The sequence below is a fragment of the Ambystoma mexicanum genome, chromosome 14 (genome assembly GCF_040938575.1).
Source record: "Ambystoma mexicanum isolate Mex_15411 chromosome 14, UKY_AmexF1_1, whole genome shotgun sequence".
Classification (NCBI taxonomy): domain Eukaryota; kingdom Metazoa; phylum Chordata; class Amphibia; order Caudata; family Ambystomatidae; genus Ambystoma; species Ambystoma mexicanum.
The window spans coordinates 397,598,914-397,617,743 of NC_090940.1; the positions used below are offsets into that span (position 1 = coordinate 397,598,914).

Here is an 18,830-nt window from a genome sequence, read left to right on the forward strand (position 1 = left end):
ACATTTTATCGTGAGGGATAGCTGCATTCTAATGGCAGAGGTATTGTGCATGGTATGTGTAGCAGGAGAGACATTATGTGTACGCCTTGACTGTATTTTATGGTTGGGGATAGCTGAATTCTAATCACAGGGATGCTGTGCAAGTATGTGAAGCAAGGGGAGACATAGAATGAATGTGTGATTCAGGAGAGGCATTATGTGTACAGTGTGGCCAAATGTTATCGTGGCGATAGCGGCATTCTAATATTATACTGGTAGAGGTGCTGTGCAGAGTACGTGAAGCAGGATGGACATTATGTGTACAGCTATACTGAATTGTATCGTGGGCATTGCTGCATTCTAATGGCAGTGGTGTTATGCAGGCATGTGAAGCAGGAGGGATATTATGTGTATGCGACCAGATCGAATTTTATCGTGGGGATAGCTGCGTTCTAAGGGTCGAAGTGATTCCCATGGTGTAATACAGTATTGCTTACCTTTATATTTTTTCTAGATTCATAGATGAAGATGCAGTGTCCACCATATTCATTTTTCTTAATGCTATACATTTGTTCCCCTCAGATTTGTCAAAGTGCAATACATTGGCCACCCTGGAAATTCATCTAAATGCAATACATTGTAGATTCGCAAATTTCTCAGATAGTAAATACAGCAAGACATTGGCTACCCTCAAAGTTCTGTTAAATGCAACACCTGGACCACCCCTGAAATTCATCTTTATGCTATCCACCGGCCGCCCCCAAAGTTCACCCAGATGCACCACAATGACTGACCTTGCAGTGCATCGGAGTGCAATACTAGGCTACCCCCACACCTCATCCAAGTACAACACATTGGCTTACCGTTCTTTGGTCAGGGGGTGAGGGAAGGGTTAGTCATGGTGCTCGGAGAATAGCCATGTCTTGATTGTTCTCCGGAAAGTAATGTGGTCCTCTATGCGTCTGATGTTAAGCGGCAAAGAGTTCCAGATAGTGGGTGCTTGGTCGTAGAAAGTGGTGCCTCCAATTCTGTTTGGTTTGAAAGTGGGACTCACCCGAAAGAGAGCAGTCCCTAACTGCAGGTTTCTAGTAGGGTGATAGTGGGCGATTTTCTGTTGCAGGCATTTTGGGCCTGTCTTGTGTAGGGCTCAGTGAGTGATGCACATGACTTTGAAAGTGACCCACTATCCGATTGGGAGCCAGTGGAGGGTATGGAGGGCAGGTATGGTGTGTTTTCTTCGGTTGAGGGTGAGGTGGAGCCTTACTACAGTGTTCTGGGTTCTTTGGAGCTTTTTGAGTTGGTAGGCAGGTGTGCCCAGATAAAGAGAGTTAGCATAGTCTAGTCGGGAGAGGACAATGGACATGATTGCTGTCACTCTGTGGGGGTAGGAGAGGTAAAGGAAAATATGTCTGAGTATGCAGAGGTATAGGTAGCAGGATTTTGACACAGTGTTAATGTGTTGTGATAGAGTCAGGTCAGTGTCCATTGTGCAGCCCAGGTTTATGACTTGGTGAATGAGCCGGGGGGCCTAGTGATGTAGGCCGGGAGTAGGTTGCGGGAAGAGAGAGGTCTTTCTGCAGCTCATGATCTCTGTTTTGATGGGCTTCAGCGGGAGATGGTTGGCAGTCATCCATTGATCAATGTCTGTGAGGCAGGATGTGAGGTTTGGTTGGGGTGGATATTGACTTAGGGATTCTGAAAAGGATTTGAGTGTCAGCGTAGTTGTAGCATGTGAGGGTATATGCACAGATAAGTGTGGGAAGAGGGCTCATGTAGAGGTCTCTTATTATTTATTTATAATGCGACTATACAGCAAAAGGTGTTTCAATGTGCAACAAGACAAAGTGGGTGAGGGGGCAACAGGGAAAACAGTCCTACTAGGCCTTGTGTCATTTGGATCGTGCAAGTGCAGTAACAAGAAGTGCAGGGGAGTGGGGAAGTGGGGGGAAGTGTCGGTCAAAGAAGAGAGTGGATAGGCAGACTCCTTGGGGGACTCCGTTACTGACTGGTTGAGCAGCTGAGGTGAAAGGATGGAGGAAGGTGATTTGGTGTCTGCAAGGAATGAGGAGATCCACTTCAGTGCTCTGTCCCTGATGCAATGGGAGTGGGGCCTTTCAGTGAGGATGCAGTGGTTAATGGTGTCAAATGCTGCTGAGAGGTCAAGTAGTACGAGTGCATCCCATATGGAGACTAGGGACGATTCAGTTGTGTGAAGGGGTCAGAAACCAAACTGAGCGGGGTCGAGGAGGAGGTTGGTTTCTCTGAAAGTACTTGGTTTTGAAGTAGGCAGTGCGGTCAGTGAGTTTGGCTAGTAAACAAGTGTTAGAAATAATTCTGTAGTTTGCTGCTTGGAGGGAGTCAAGAGATGCTTTTTTAAGGAGGGGTTTTGATGTGGGATGTTTTGAAGGCTACAGGAAAAATGCCTGAAGTGAGGGAGGCGTTGAGGATTGATCTAGCGATGCTGCCTGCACAGATTGATGTGAATATTTCTTTGAAGGAGGTGGGGGGGGCATGGATCACTCAGGGATCCGGATGGAGGGCTGTTAGTCAGTAGTTTGAGGAATTCAGGTCTGGAGATGGGAGAGAAAGGGGAGAAGACAGGAGGCAGAGTGGACTGGTTAGTCGGTTCATTTGAGGATGCGCGTGGATGGGGTTGAACTGCTACCAGTTTTGTGTTCATGGTGTGTGTTCTTTCTAGCGCTGTGTTATGGAAATGGTCGGAGAGGGTGTAACAGAGGGATTGGGAGACGTGTGAAGGGGGAGAGGTGCAGGGGGGACATGAAATCTGTGATGATCTTGTGAAGTTCCTAGCTATTGTTACGGGAGTTGGCGATTATATTCTTGTAAAATGATTTTTTGGCCTTATGGAGTTCAGCTTTGTAGATATGATGTTGATGGGCGTAAACTGATTTATTTTGGGGGTTGTGTCAGTCCACCATCTACGTTCTAGGGCGTGGTTTTGTGTTTTGAGATATTTGAGGAGATTTGAGGAGGGGATTGAACCACCTGGGTAAGGGACCTTGTATTGAGAACGTAGGTCTTGAGGGGGTGAGTGGTAGTAGTGCATTGGAGAGCCATGTGTTGTAGAGGTAGATGGCCGGTGGTCCTCCTTTGGTTGGTTGGGAGGGGAGGGTGGAGAGTAGGGAGTCAGCCAAGTCGGGGTATATTACGACTTTTTTCCACAGCTGGATGTGGGATGTGGGATGGAGGTCCGGTGTTTGTTATTCGTGGAGGAAGGGTTGGTGAGAAGATGGCTACGTGGTCTGTCCATATAAGAGGTTGGGATTAGTGTAGAGATGAGGTCAGAGGAGCTAAAGAGAACGTCAAGAGTATGTCCTGCTGTGTGGGTGGCACCTGTTGCCTGCTGGGTCAAGTTGAGGGACTCCAGGTTATCTAAGAGTGGTCATGTCATGGGGTTGTCAGGGGCATCAAACCATATGTTGAGGTCTCCTAGTAGGGTGAGGGAGGGGTGGGCAACCAGTATGGCAGCTAGGGAGTCGCTTAATGCGGTAGCGAAGTGCCTGTCATAGCCGGATGGCCTGTAGACGAGCAGGAAGCGGTGTGTGAGTGAGGGGTGGATGGAGAATTTAACTAGGAGTGATTCACAGTCTGCATTGAATGCCTGTGCCTCGCAGTGTGAGATGGTTAGGTGAGGTTTGTATAGGATGGAAATTCTGCTAGCTCTGCTGACCCTTTACTGAGTGATGAGTGTGTATTCAGGGGGGAAAGCATCATGTGCGATGGGTCGGGTGTCATCAGAGAACGAGGTTTCTGTGATGAACCGGTGGTCTGGGTTTTCAAAGGTCATGAGTGAAGTATGCTGTGTCGGTTTTTGGCGACGGAGCTGGCATTTATGAGAATACAGATGGGTTGGGAAGATTGGAGGATAGAGTTGGTTCTTTTGGATGCTAGTGTGGGAGGGCTAATGGGGTTGGATGGATGTGTTGGTGGAGGTCATCCCAGGGTGGAGCTTTCGTGGGAGTGTGTGGTGTTTACAGGTGGAAGGGGTCTTTGTGGAAAGAGATTTTGTGATGTTTTGGGCGATAGTCTGGTGTGGTGGGGGGATGAAGAGGTAGAGTGTCTGAGGGAGTCTCAGGTGTGGGCCAAGAGGAGGGTGGGTGGTCTGCGGGTTGAGCAAGGCAGTTATGGTCGTCACTGACAGAGTTGGCTAGCAGGTGCAGAATGAAGGGGGGCGGAGTGAGAGCATGGCATAAAGAAATACTAGAATTACGATATATACATGAACGTAGGTAGTGCCCTTGGAAATGTGGCATGTGTCGATGGCATACCGAAAGATCATACCATTTGTATAGAATGGGTCTGATTTATGCTTTTGTAAATCGGGCCCCCTATATGCAGGTTGACAGGCACTAATCTTATATTCACACTCCGGTCATTGCACTCAAATTTCTCTTTAAAGTATGTGATGCAACCGTAAAATCCCTCAAAATAATGTTCCTCCATCAAACTTACATGGTTTGAAAGCATTGGCACACACATACACGACTCTTCTTGAAAAGACAATCTTTTACAATAATCAGCACACATTATGAGTACTCTGATCCGTCAGCCATTTTGGGGGTGATGTATCATGGGTCCCATGAATAAAAGTGCATCATTTGGGTAGCACTAAAATTCTTCCACAGCATATATGTAATAAAGTATCATCATAAACAAGCCCCTTTGACTGAAAATGCAGCCCTGCACAAGTTTAGAATAACATTTTTTGAAGTGCGGGGGGGTAGAGTGTAAGTGATGACTTCCTAGTGGTCATATATCTCACACTGACTGTGTTTGTAGGAGTGACTTTACTAGAAAAATTCAACCCACCACCGTTACATTCTGTAACCATAGCTAAAATTACCATTGATAAATACCACTAGCCATTCCTGGTGTAACATGCGCCATTCTAGCATATCTTAAAAGCCAATATTGGTTGATAATTCATAGGGTTACTTCTGTCCCCCTTTTTAAATACCGGAATTAGCACTCATCGCATCCAGGAAGGGGCGTAGGTCCCTGTGACTTATTAATGTTCAATGAAAAGTCTAAACGTATAGGTAACTGTCGTCTTTTGAATTTGAAAGGCATATTTGTATCGGATGGAATGAGAGGTATGCGCGGTATAAGAACAGTATCTAAGTTTCATCGATCCCACGGGCCTCTATGATGTATCTTTGTAGATGCATAATTGTCAACCTTGTTCGATTGTAGAGTCCCCGTGGTGGCATAAAAGTGTATAGTAGCATAATTACAGAACCTACTTTCAGTTTTAGCTCACGAGGAGACATTCGTCCTAGAGCGTTTCGCTCTTTAGAGACTGAAACGCTGAGCCGGTAATTAACTGTTCATTGACACTTGAACTGCTGTGCCCTGTGCAAAGAGAAGTGGGGGTGGAAAGAAGTAACTTGAAATTATTTTGAATGTTTGCATGCTCTGTTTGTTGAAATTATAGCTGTTGTTCAAGTGAGTGCACTTTGCCATTTGGACAGCAGAGGGCAACCTAACACTGATAAATTGCCACAGCTGAATACGGAAGCATAGCTAAACGTTTTATTACACGGCCACCGTAGTGGCCGTGTAGTTATGGTTAAGTTGCTGTTTCCATAGGAAGAGCACTTTTTGGGTGGCTTATAACTCTGCTCCCCCTGGACGAATCCTCACCAAACTTTGCCAAAAAGTATATTTGCCACTCCGAATTGTTTTGCAAAATTTGGTGATGTTTGGTCCAGGGGGGGAAAAGTTATAGGGGGGGGTCCCAAAACGTCTTTTTCCCATAGAGTGAATGGGGGAAAACTTTGCGCACGGCTACAGGCCAAACGGCTGGACGGATTTGCACCAAATTTGCAGCAGGGGCGGGGGCTTGGGCGCGAAAGCGTGCTTTTGTAAATTTTGTGACAATCCATCCAGTAGTTACCTAAAAAACGATCAAAAAGTATGTCTCTAAAAATGAGTGATATCTATGTCCGCACCGCGGTCACACTTCCCTGTTCGCTCCATGGACAAGATTGCAATTGGCTATTCCGTGGCGTGCTGCCCGCGACCATGTTGCACTTTCCCCAATTGGTTGTGGCACAGCGTGAAGTGCGTTGTAATCTTTCGATACGTCTGCCATATTTACTTTGTTTTCTGTTGAACGCGAACTTCACCGCTAAAATACCTAAACCAAGAAGACACCAATGCACTTGTTACACTTATGGAACTCTGTTTCGAAAGGTGAGCGTTAATGAGACATGGTAGCATAAAAGCAAACATTGAAGTATTCTTGTTAGCCTGTCATACGGTAGGGTGCAACTTGCTACTCATTGTACGAAATGAACTTACTACGTCCATTTTACAATACATAAACAACATTACTGCGGTCAGGCTGGGGTCCTACTGTTTGAAATCTGAACCAGCCACCTGCACTATTTCGTACACAGCCCTTCTGCACGTGTTCAGGAGTAGCGGTTCTCATGAATAGCCGCTGATATGTTATTGCAAAATGAGAATGTTTTTGCCTTCGAAGTGAGTTTTCTGTTTTCAATACGAGCTCTGTACGGCCGCAAATTTGTCGACACCCATAAGGGTCCCTTGTATTTTAACCTTGACGTACGGGGAAAGAGTAGAAAGAATGTAGGGAGTAACAGTTTGAAAACATATCGTTTGATAAGGTTATGCTTCAAAAACGTTTGCACTGACCATGCAAAATTAGTTCCCGAAGAGCCACTCTTCCCCACACAGTACTGTCTGACTACAGCGAACGCAATGGAGGCCATCCACATCATGTAAGTCTATTTCTGCCGCCTATATACTGAATTGACGTTATTTTATCACTTTGTAAAAAAAAAAAAAGAAATTGTTCCTAATGACTTACAAGTTTTCTGTGCCGTTGCCATTTTTTCCCCCATTATGGACAATGCGCATTGTCGCCGTTTGTAGGGTGCCACTACATTTCCCCACATTATAATAATATTTAATTTAAAAAGTATGTGTTACAATTTTGTTTTGTACAAAGGTTGCGTGTTGATACACTTTTTATTTCACCTTCCACCGCGCAGCTACTTCCAAAACAAAAAATGTATTATTAATAACGACATTCCAGCTTTTAGTGGCGTTCGATTTTTTTACCCCATTATGCACATTGCACATTGTCGCCGTCCACAGGGTCCCACTACATTTCCTCCTATTCAATTCAATTTTTACTGGAAATGTTATGTATTACAACTTTGGTTCATCCAAAAGTTGCGTATTCACACATGTTTTTTTTCAAACTTTCCCCGTCAGATACTTCCTTCCCTAGTGTCATTTTCACGGATTAGAGCTGCCGAGTGACAGATTTTTTAACTGTCAAATGCAATTGTTTATCACCGGTTGTCTGAGCGTCATAATTCACTGGGATGATCGTGTCGGCCCTCTGTGTTCTTATGCTTCTGTCGCCATAAGAAGTAACCTTTTTGGTGGTGTAGATCACAGCGGTTGACGTCGTCTTGTACATCAATGTGGGAGGAAAACAAAAACAAAGGGGCTAAACATGTGATGTCGTCAGTGATGTCATCGTTGACATTTGAGATGAAATCTTTCATGTTACGGGTGTTAGTGTTAGCAGTGCACAGTGGTGATGGCAAGTAAGGGGGCTCAGTCTGTCATAACTGGCGAATTTCAGGGGCTTTTCGTTTTTAATTTGAACCATAATGGGAAGGGCAAACATTTTTTTTTAAGTGAGGTGCACAGGTTTTTCGTAGGGCAACTTAACCATAACGTCCCCTCAACAAAGTTTTTTTTGTAGTATATATATATATATATATATATAGATAGGAGATAAACATGAAATCGGACAAGACAAAAAAAAATGTGCACTTACTTCTCAGAGATACGACGTAAGCTGCTGAAATTCTTCTCTTCTTTTAGGGGTCTGTGTTGGTCATTAATGAAGCTGCCCCTGAGTCCAGGAAGAATATCCTAAAGGTCATTTTTTATTACTGACATTTCAGCATACAGTGCCGCCATGCATAACCGGACCGTCCTGTGTGATCCAGTGAACGCTTGAGTAGTAAAAGAGATTCAACCATGATGTACTTGGTTTGCATCACAGAGCAGCAGATAACACACCAGGGCCACTCTGCCCACCCTAAAAAGGAGAAAGTAGAGAGAACACATGTTGCAAAAACACCATGAATTGGTTTAAAAAATAACTTTTTCACAGTAAGACTATTTGTTCACGTTTTTTCAAGCCAGTAAAAACAGGCAATGGTAATTGTTGAACAATGGCAAACATACCAAAGCATTATTTTCAGGCAGTAGGACTTTTGGAGAGGTAATATTATCAAGAACACATAGAACCAACTTTTCTGTACTTCATGGCTGCAGCCAAAATCCTTGTTTTTTTTTTTTTTTTTCTTCAATAAAGCATCTCCCTGCGAAACTTCACAAAGAAGGGTACTCCTTCAATTATTCTTATTTTTTTTTATTTGTTTATTTATAAAGTTTACACATAGATAATCAAACAATCAGAACAATAAATACTCAGCAAAAATACACAGAATAACAGAATATTATATATACACAACTTGCAATAAATCAGTAAATACTCAGAAAGTCATCCCACACCTTTCCGTACAACCTCAACTTCCCTTGCCTCTTGTAAACCACCCTTTCCATGGATGCAAGGGCAGACATCCCCTCAACCCAATCATCAAGAGAAGGCGTATTCTGTGACTTCCAGCCCCTGAGGACCAACTTTTTGCCCAGACAAGCTCCACGGAGTAAAAACTTTTTCCGTGACACAGAGAGATCCTCCAGCAATTCTCCACCTCCCAAAATCATTGTCATAAAATCCAATTCAACATCCAAATTCAAAACACGTAGACAGGCACCAGAAACATTATGCCAAAATCCCTGCACACGCACACATTCCCACAACAGATGTTCCAGACTTCTCTGTCCATTCCCACAACACCAGAATTCATCCGAGTCCATCAGCCCCCTCTTAAACATTCGCTCCGGGCTTCAAAACACTCTATTGAGAATCTTTATTTGTCTTGACCGTTCCACCATATCAATTGCACAGAGTTTAACATTCGCGCACATAACCAGCCACATCTCAGGCGAAATCTCACACCCCAACTTCCTTCCCCATTCATCTCTTAAATCAGAATTTTCCTTATAAGCAGACACAATACAATTATATATCCTGCTAGCAATGGAACAACCACCCAGCTCCCTCTCCATAAGATAGAGATTCACCATTGAACTTCCTAGCTCCGCCACATCACCGATACACCTTTTCAATTTCCTGAAGTCTTCAGTTCTGAAATTATCAATCTGAAACTTTGCTCGTAACTCACGTTCCCCAATCCACCCTCCATCCACCAGAACATCATCAATCCAGAGCACCCCACCTAGAAACCAATCCGTCCAGAATAAAGACCTGCCCCCGATAGCAATCAATGGGTTCAACCAAATGGATGAGTGAATAGTCCTTGAAGCAACCGAGCCCAACAATTCATGAACCTGTCTCCACGTCTCTCTCAGAAAAACTGTCAAAGGCGATTTATTACATGACTTGTTTGTCGCCGTGAGAATTGCCCTTGGAGGGAGCGGACCCAACATACTTGCCTCTGCAATTACCCATTTATCAGGCACATCCATCAAAAAAGGCACAATAAAATGACTTGAAAAGGCTAAATGATATTCCCTGAAGTTCGGTACTCCCAGACCACCTTTTTCTACTGGCAACTGAAGTTTCCACAATTTAAGCGTAGGTGGCTTATTATCCCACAGGAATGACTGCAACAAACCATCAATTTTTTTCCAGTAATGTTGACCAATTTTCATCGGAAGCATACCTAGAACATAATTAATCTTCGGAGCGGCATTCATTTTGATAGCGTTCACCTTGCCCCATAGGGACAAATGAAGTAAAGACCACCTCAAGATGCTCATTTTCAAATCAGTACATACCTCATTCATGTTTACCACAACCATCTCATCCACCAGTGGGGTTAGCCATATACCCAGGTATTTCAGCTTCCTTTCACACCATTGAAACCCAATCCCAGTAATCAAGTTTTTGTCACAATATCCTGAAATTGGCAACACCTCAGATTTAGACCAGTTAACCTTAAATCCAGCCACCGCATGAAATCTATCCAAAACATTCAGCAAGGCCGGAAGGGACACTGTTAAATTCCGTAACAACAAAAGTAGGTCATCCGCATAAAACCACAACTTTTGGTCGGCACCATGACAACTCAGACCCTGTATCCCCACGTCACTCCTCAAGGCAATCGCCAATGGTTCCATGGCCAAAACAAATATCAGGGGGGATAAAGGACATCCCTGTCTCGTACCCCTCCGCAGCACAAAAGAATCTGACAATTGCCCATTAGTTCTGACAGCGGCAGTCGGACAAGCATAAAGCAAGACGATCCATGAAATAAACTCCTCTCCCAAATTCATTGCACGCAATACTGAAAAAAGATAGTTCCAATCAACACGATCAAACGCTTTCTCCGCGTCCAAGGAAAGCACCGCAACATCATCATCCATATCCTGTGCATGTGTCATCAACAACAATAAGTTCTACGGCCGTGAACAAAGCCCGACTGATTAGAGTGCACTAACTTCACAAGAAGATTCTGCAAACGAAGGGCCAATAGTTTTGCAAGGATCTTATTATCAGTCTTAATCAAACTGATCGGACGGTAATTCGAAGTCAAACAACCATCCTTACCCTTTTTTAGAAAAACCGATATAATGGCATGACTAGTAGAAGCAGGAAGCAAACCTCCCACCCTGGATTCTATGAACATATCCCGCATAAGCTCTATCACCGAATCAGGTAAGATTTTATAAAATTCAGCAGGCAGACCATCCGGACCCGGAGACTTGCCCGAGTTCAACTTCCCAATCGCAGTTTTCAACTCATCCACAGTCAAAGCTTCACCCAGCATTGCATTCTCCAAATCATTCACTCTAGGTATCTCCAATACATTAAAAAAGGAATCATTCAATCCATTGACACCCAACTCACTTTGATAGAGTTTCATATAATACTCCTTAAAAGTCTCATTAATCAATTTCGGGTCACAAGTCACCTGACCATTCTCTCTTTTGATTGAAGTGATAGATCTTTCTGATTGCTGTTGTCTTAATCTATAGGCAAGCCAGCGATCGCACTTTTCACCATAATCAAAATAAGAACATTTCAATCTAAACAAATCCTTCTCAGACCTTGTTTTCAAAGTCTCATTCAGCTCCCTCTGCAGTTCCCTAAGTTTTCTCCTTTTCTCCAGATTAACCGAGTCATTTATCAAATCCTTTGAAAGCTGCTTAATATTTTGTTCCAAATCCAAACATTTCCTCTCTATACATTTCCTCTTGCTACTGGACAAACCCAGGATCAATCCCTGCATCGTACATTTAAATGCCCCCCAGACTATCCCAACACCAATTCCTTCTGTCCTATTTTCCACAACAAATTGATCAGCCTCAGACCTGATTTTATCTACTATCTACTCATCCTGAAGAATTGAGGTGTTCATTTTCCAACAAAAAGATCTGGAAGTATCAAACTGCAAACCCATATTCATAAACACAGGTGCATGGTCAGTGACAGCAATACAGCCAATCTCACAGCTTGCCAGATTCGAGGTTGCCGATCCAGCTGTGAGAAACATATCTATACGAGAATGTGAACCATGAGAGCTAGAATAAAACGTGTATTCTCTCAAATCAGCATGAAGCAATCTCCAACAGTCTTCTAAGGCAAATTCAGAAATAAGTGAGCTAAAACAATCAAAATGTCGGATCCCTCCTGCAAACAGCACTGGATCCACTCCGATCTTTGACAGTATCAATAACCAAATTAAAATCTCCCCCCAGAATAACATTCCGGCAAGCGAAATCCTGCAGCATTTGAGCAACTTTTCCAAAGAATGAACCATCATCCACTGTGGGAGCGTAAACATTGCAAAGAATAGTCTGAACTCCCTGAACCTCCACCAAGAGCGCAACGACTCTACCCTCCTTATCAGAGCAAGAGTTTAAGACCTTAATCGGGGAATTTTTCCGAATCAGAACAGCGACCCCTCTACTTCTGGATGAATAGCACGAGACATAAAATTCCCCAATCCATCCTTTGCGTAACATATTAACTTCATCCAGCAATATATGGGTCTCTTGAAGAAAATAAACATCACAGTGCATATCCTTCAAACAATTAAAAATCGTTTGTCTTTTGAGTGGATTGTTTAGACCATTTATATTCCATGAGGAAACAGACAACTGGTCACCACTCCCAGACGGCATTGCAAGGAAAAAAATAAAACAATAAAAAACCAAAACAAAAATTCTGTACTGATAAAAATCAAATACCCTCCCCCACCCCCACCTGCAGAAGTATGAATCCAACGTCAACAAGAACAAACCCCAAGCCACCCCCGGTACCCCTCCCAATCTCATATAAACATCACCAACCAGAAAACCCCAAAATTAAAAAGAGCTCATGTAAATCTCAAGGAACATATCAGCATAACATGAAACCTTTCAAAAGCATCTCCGAAAAGGGTGCAACAGCAAATATATCTAAAACAACATGCGGACCACTCCACTATTATTCCAAACATCACTCAGGAAAACTTGTAAGCAGAAAGATACCACCTCCCCCTCCCCCCCAAAAAAAGGGGGGAAACAAAAACACAGCAAAAAAAAAAGTAAAACAAGAAGCAGTGCAGCAAAGTACATAGCAGACAATCACGGTTTAAAATCTCCGCCCCTGGCCATTCCCTGCTGCATCATGGACCAAAGTACATTGAATGGCCTCCATCCCACATTGTCACCTTTCGCAATGCCAGAATGAAAGGCACCACATATCCCCATGGGTCAGAAACATGCCCATTCCTTCACCCGGACCAAACAGCAGGTGAAGGGGCATTAGAAGTAACAGCTCTACGATGACTCTGGGGTCCGCCATGAAGCCAATGCAAAATGGAGAACAAACCTCTGCAGCAGTGCATCAATAATGTCTCCAATGTTATTATAACATGGACTCATCATACATATGTCCGGGAAATAGCCATAATCCATGTCAATACATCTGCTTTCGTGGCTGCACACCCCATTTGCCCCAGGTGTCAGATGGTACGCTTTTCGGAAGTGCGCATGACATGCACCACTGATCCAAAGAGGGACTTTATAGAGGACGCCATCACGTGCCATTTCATGCATCGCGCCTAGTTCCTTGAGCAGCATCCCACTTGTACCTTTAGTATTATCTAGTAGGTACAATTAGCATTTCAATCTACATGAAATACCGCTCGCAGATATTTGAAAGACTTTGAGCCGACAGCAAGGCCGGAGCAAAAGACTCTCTCCCCGGGCAGAATATAATTGATGATGACAACTCCATAGGCTCCAACACGTACCTCATCATTACAAGCGGCGTGGTCAGCATCGCAAAACTGTCACCAAAGGAGGGGCACCGCAGAATCCGGACGCGTCTTCATCCCTCATCGCAGGCCGTATCGCAGACGCGTGACGAGGAATCACAGCCATATTCCGGACTCGTCCTCAACGCCGAATTATAGACACGTGATGCGGAGCGTAATGCAGCGCCGTACGTCACGTGTCAACAATGAAGGTCCCCTCCTCAGAGATGTGTTGCCCACGGGAACGAACTCAAGAGCCGCATTCCAGCACCGAATTGCAGGTGAACTTCAAACTTGTAACTGAAGTAAGCACTCAGCGCCATTTTCACCAATGCAATCAAATGTTAAAAATAAAAATTAAAAAAAAATAAAAATTAAAAAATAAAAAAAACCCACACAAAAATCAAAAAATACGAGGAGGGGGAGGAAGCCCATTATTAAATATAAAATGTCAAATCAATCATCAATTGCGTTAGTATTATCCCGTAATGCCTCAAGCCAAGATAAAGCTTCCTTTGGGTCAGAAGTAATTCTCTTTCCCTCTGGCAACATCCAGGTCATAGAGTTATATCTATTCAAGAAAGACTTCACTTTCAGGGACTTTGCCAAGTCTTTTACACCCTTAAAGCATTTCCGAGCTGCCATGATTTCTTTAGGGTAATCCGGGAACACAAAAATAGGCTTTCCTTGTAGAAGGTAGTTCCCTTAGACCGAGCAGCAAGCAGCAAACCTTCCTTCTTCCTGGCCAAAACAAAGACCACCATGATGTGCCTAGGTCTAGAACCAGGCTGCTTACCAATCCTATAAACATGGTCAATATCCTCCTCCTTAATTGATATTAGACCAAAGCAATCCTTGAAATCCCAATAACTGCTGAAATCAGTTTCTCAACTCCAGGGTCTTCCTCTACTCCAACCAGTCTGACATTTCTTTCTCGCAGTTTGAAGTCCATTTCCAGTCTCCGGTCTTTCTCATCATGGAGGTCCTTTTTTAAATTGTTATAGGCCCTGTAACTTCCTGCCATCTCTGAAGTCATTGAATGTGATTTTCTTTCCAGCTTTTCCACTTTACCATCCAGATGACGCACCTTAGAGTTCAGTTCTGCCAAGGTAGTTTTCACTTCTACCATGTCCAGGGATATCTGCTTCAGAAGCTTATAAATGTCCTGACTGCTCGGATTCTCCTCTTCCATCTCCATCAATTGTTTCTGTTTCTTGGAATTAGGATTTTCTGGTTCTTGAATTTTCTTTTTTGAATTCATTATCAATCATGAAATTGCTTCAGGGGGGGACCAGGAGCTGCATGTTCAAGCTGCTGTCACCTTGGCCAACATTCCGGAATCCTCCTTGTCGGTTTCTGTATTCTAGTCTACTGAAGAGTAAGTTTACTCTTTCGTTTTATGTTTCTTCTATTCTTCAATCAATCTTTACTTACTTCGGAACAGTAGTGTTACAGAATACTCGAGTCTAAGTTTAGGTTCAATGGATCTTTAAGAACCCCCGATAAATAGGTCTGGAGGTCTTACCTGAGCAGACTGATATGTTCAACGGGAAGCAAATGCTGAACTCAAGAATCTCCCCGACCAATGTGTCAACCTCTCAACTGGTAGGGAAACCCAGAGTAAGAGGTACGCACCAGTCAGGGAAACCCTCTGGGGAAGAAAACCCTGGTCGAGCGCCGGATCCGAAGATTGGAGCGTGGTTTGCAGGCTGATGACGCCTATTCGATCGTGGTGTAGCGTATTGGAAGACTGCTTCTGGAGAGGGAAGAAATGAGAAGCGAAGTAAGGAATAGTAGAAGTATAGGAAGGGGATAAAAAACAGGAAAGAAACTAATTCCCCTGACCTCTTAACCAGCCGGATTGTAAATACCAGAAGAGAAGCTGAGAATATGAGGAACGGAGAGGGCGACTGGAACACAAGTCTGTCAGAAGAAAGTAAAGGTGAGTAAGCCCGTAAAGGCAATCCCTACAATACCTGAAGACAGATTCAGAAAGGGACTGGGACGGGAGTATTTAATATTATCCAGAATGTAGTGACTCGAGAACTCAAAGGCAGCGTTTCCGAATGAGACGCGAGATGAATCCGGGGGATTTGTGTAAACAAAGAATGCTGAAAGGAGAATCTGGAATATTAAGAGGAGAGGGGTTAGTATTGATCAGAGGTAAGAGATTTATGCTGAAGATTTGAGATTGCCTGGTTGCGAACTCACGGAGCATCCTCTAGTACAGTAGCGACGCGAAGAGCTGGAAGTCTCTGTGTCCTATGAAGAGTCACGTGAGCGGTACGCCGTACCTCTGGCAAACGTGAGAGGACTGGAACGGTGATAGCGGAATCGTCCGTGCTGCGATCCACCATCTTGAAGGTACTTTTCCGAATGGAGCCACAGAGCCGGCTTCTAGACCAAAGGGACCAGAGCTTCGTGAGTGTAACAAGTAGTTCCATAAAGACACAACAACTATTAACAAAACATAACCAAAGACTAATGGTTAAAACCAACAAAAAAATGAAAATGGATTAAAACTTCTTATGGTGTACGTACTAGGTCATACTGAAACATGGATTACAAGATAATCTGGTGTCACAGGATTCAAGTAACTAGATGCCAGTTTCCTAAAAATACATCCATTATTAACAGTGATAGCCTAGTAATTAAAATATGAGCTATTCTACTAGAATTCCTTGAATCAAGCTACCCCAACCATATTAAGATATGCGTTGCGTATCAGCCTGTTCCATAAAGTGCAAATGCCAAGGTGTTCAATCAGTACAATGATGATACAAAAGAATCGATTTAAGAAAGGGCCTCATTGACATAGGAACGTATCTCTTAAATTGGTAGTAACAGGACATTCAGTGGGCACAATAATAGCATGTAAAGGTAAAAATTAATGAGTGGAACCAGACCGAATTATACAATTTGCATAGCAATCACCTTTCTTAAGGAGCAAGTAAAATGTTTCCTTCTAGTCAATGCCTGCCTTGGGTACAACAATACGCACCAGCTGATCTTGGGTGTGACAGCCCATAATAAGTAGAGCAAGGCTAGACTACATTGTAAAAGCTATGTTTCTCTTAATATAGGGATTAGGATTCTTGCCCTGATGATGTTGTACACCGGGCAGAAGAACATCAAATTCAAGAGATCTTCTTCTGAAGCTTGGCATAGCGGGCATTATTTTCCCTCGATTGTCTGACCACCATGAGGTAATCGCTCTCAAAGGGAGGCAATTGAATCTTGCTCTGGTAATTACAACTCTTTCTTTTGGGTTGTTAGCGCATATCAGGTATTTTTGCATCGACCCTGATGTCAGTATGGCATGTGCAGTTCTAGTGATTCCCGCCTTTCATCAATTAATTGAATCCCAGTGTTTTTAATTGTAGGTCTACGGGCCCTGCCAGCATAGTTGGTGATATTAGATATTGATGCGCACTTACTTTCACAAGGAATGCTTTTACACTGCGCAGCCATGGAATCTTAAATGCCCCATCTTTCGCTAATTATTTAAAATAAACAGTGTCATCCCTGCCTGAAGGTTGCTCAGATTCTTAGCCAGTGTAAAACTGGTTCAACAGCTGTTTCATCCTCTAAAAATGATATGCCAAACTCCATATGGACACCATCATTTGGTGCATGCTGTGGCAAACAAGCAATCTTTTAAAGAAATAGTTCTTGTATGAGGAAAAAGGCAGCATGGACTGAAGTGTTTAAGAGGGAGAGACAATGCACGAGAAAGAGTAAGGGCCTCAGGGAGGAAGAGGCGGGCAGTTGGGAATAAAGATAGTTGTTGTACGACATGTCCTGTCTTCTTTGCGTGCATGGAAGATTTGAGGGGTATAACAACTGGCAACAAGAGTAAACAGAGATAGCTTGTCCTCATTTATACCGGCGGGGAGACGCCGTCCTTGTGTTTGTGGGCGTGACGCACAATCTTTGCCTGCCACCCGGCATCCTATGGGCAGCGGCCTGTCCTTGCTGCGCGAGCGTGCCAGCGGCCTTCCGGGGGCCTGTGCCATTTAAGCCCTGCCCACTGGTGCTACGATCAGGAAAGGTGTGGGAGGAGGTGTCCGCACATTCAGGCAAATGAAACCCACCGACCCAAACCCCGAGATTCAACTGCTGTGACGCCTGAACAGACCTGACAGACGGTGGAAGCATGCTCGATTTCAAGTTCATGCCCAGCAGCACCCCAAATGCTACAGCAGGTATGTTCACGTGCATATCCACCAACGGCCAAAAAAGACCGAACGCATAGCACATAAGGCCACCCAAATACTAGCAGGCATGGTGGACCAGGCAGGAGGACAGAGCGCACCACTAAACATTGCTGGCAGTGCCGCATTTCTGAGGAAGCCTGCCCCGTTGAGCATCAAACTACAGTCGGATAGAGGACCCAGATGGGCAGTGTGGGTCGAAGATTTCACTGGTTTCATTAAGGCGGTGGGGGAGGAGAAGTCGCCGGTTCTTAGGTATATCTTCACGAATTTGGCAGGGGAAGAGGTAAATGCCATCATTAAGACCATCCCGACTGAAGACAGAGACACATACCAGGCCCTCCTGGAAGCCCTAGACAAGAAACTGGTGATACAACCAATTAGGGACTATGAATGCTATGTGTTCAATCAATGCCATCAAGCATCTCATGATACAATGGAGGAGTTCATCACAAGGCTTCCCCAAAAATGAGTTCACTGCCAATATTCATCTTTTTCGGGCGTTGAGGCAATTAAACTCTGCGTCATCGAAGGGGGCACATCGTCACTGCTCCGCAAATGGCTCCTGAAAAAGCCTCTGGCCATCGATAAGGTGATGAGATGGCAAGAGTACACGAGAGGGTGGCGATACAGGCCTCCGCCATAGAGACCTTGAAGAAGAAGACAGACAGGGACAACACAGTAGCAGCCCTTACCAGCGGCATTGACGGGGAAAGAAGCACAACAGACCACCAGATACCACTGAGTGGGCCGCATAGGGAAGGATACTCGCAGCGGAGACCAGGGCTGTTAGGGAGAATTCTCAAGAAGGTGCTAATTTCCCTTACCTTTTGAGACCCCCAGCAACTTTGCTGGATTTCTAGGATTTGATTTTTTACCTGGGAAGAGCGTGAGCATTTTTCCCCCACTCTTCCATGTATTTTGATATGCGTTTTACTTTTGTGTTCTTTGGTTATGGGGTTTTAACACAACTCCATAGGCATCATCTTTTTCTGTGTGTCACACAGCACCTTCAGTGCAGTGACACAGGGATGCCTTTCAGACTTCCCAAGGTTTAAATACCTTCTCTGGGACTGACCACTGTCTCCTAGAGCATGTAAAGTTACATTGACTTTACTAGTCTCTTTAAATGTACAGACCCAGCATACGCTATCTTCCTATAGAGTGCTGGAGGGGTTACCTAGCACCCCCTGAGTCAAAACACTCATGTAAGATTCAAATGTTACCC

At 44.1% G+C, this 18,830-nt stretch overlaps 1 protein-coding gene across 3 annotated transcripts in view; it reads right to left on the minus strand.

Annotated features, from left to right (window-relative positions):
* The window catches only part of PAK6 (p21 (RAC1) activated kinase 6), a 939,585-nt gene that overhangs the window by 738,152 nt on the left and 182,603 nt on the right, over nt 1–18,830 (minus strand). For 2 of the 3 annotated variants that reach the window (XM_069637521.1, XM_069637520.1), the window contains exon 2: nt 7,823–8,089. The exons of the other annotated variant lie outside the window; for it this stretch is intronic. The gene's annotated coding sequence lies outside the window, so the exon portion shown is untranslated. The remainder of the gene's footprint in view (nt 1–7,822; nt 8,090–18,830) is intronic. 3 annotated transcript variants of the gene reach the window in all.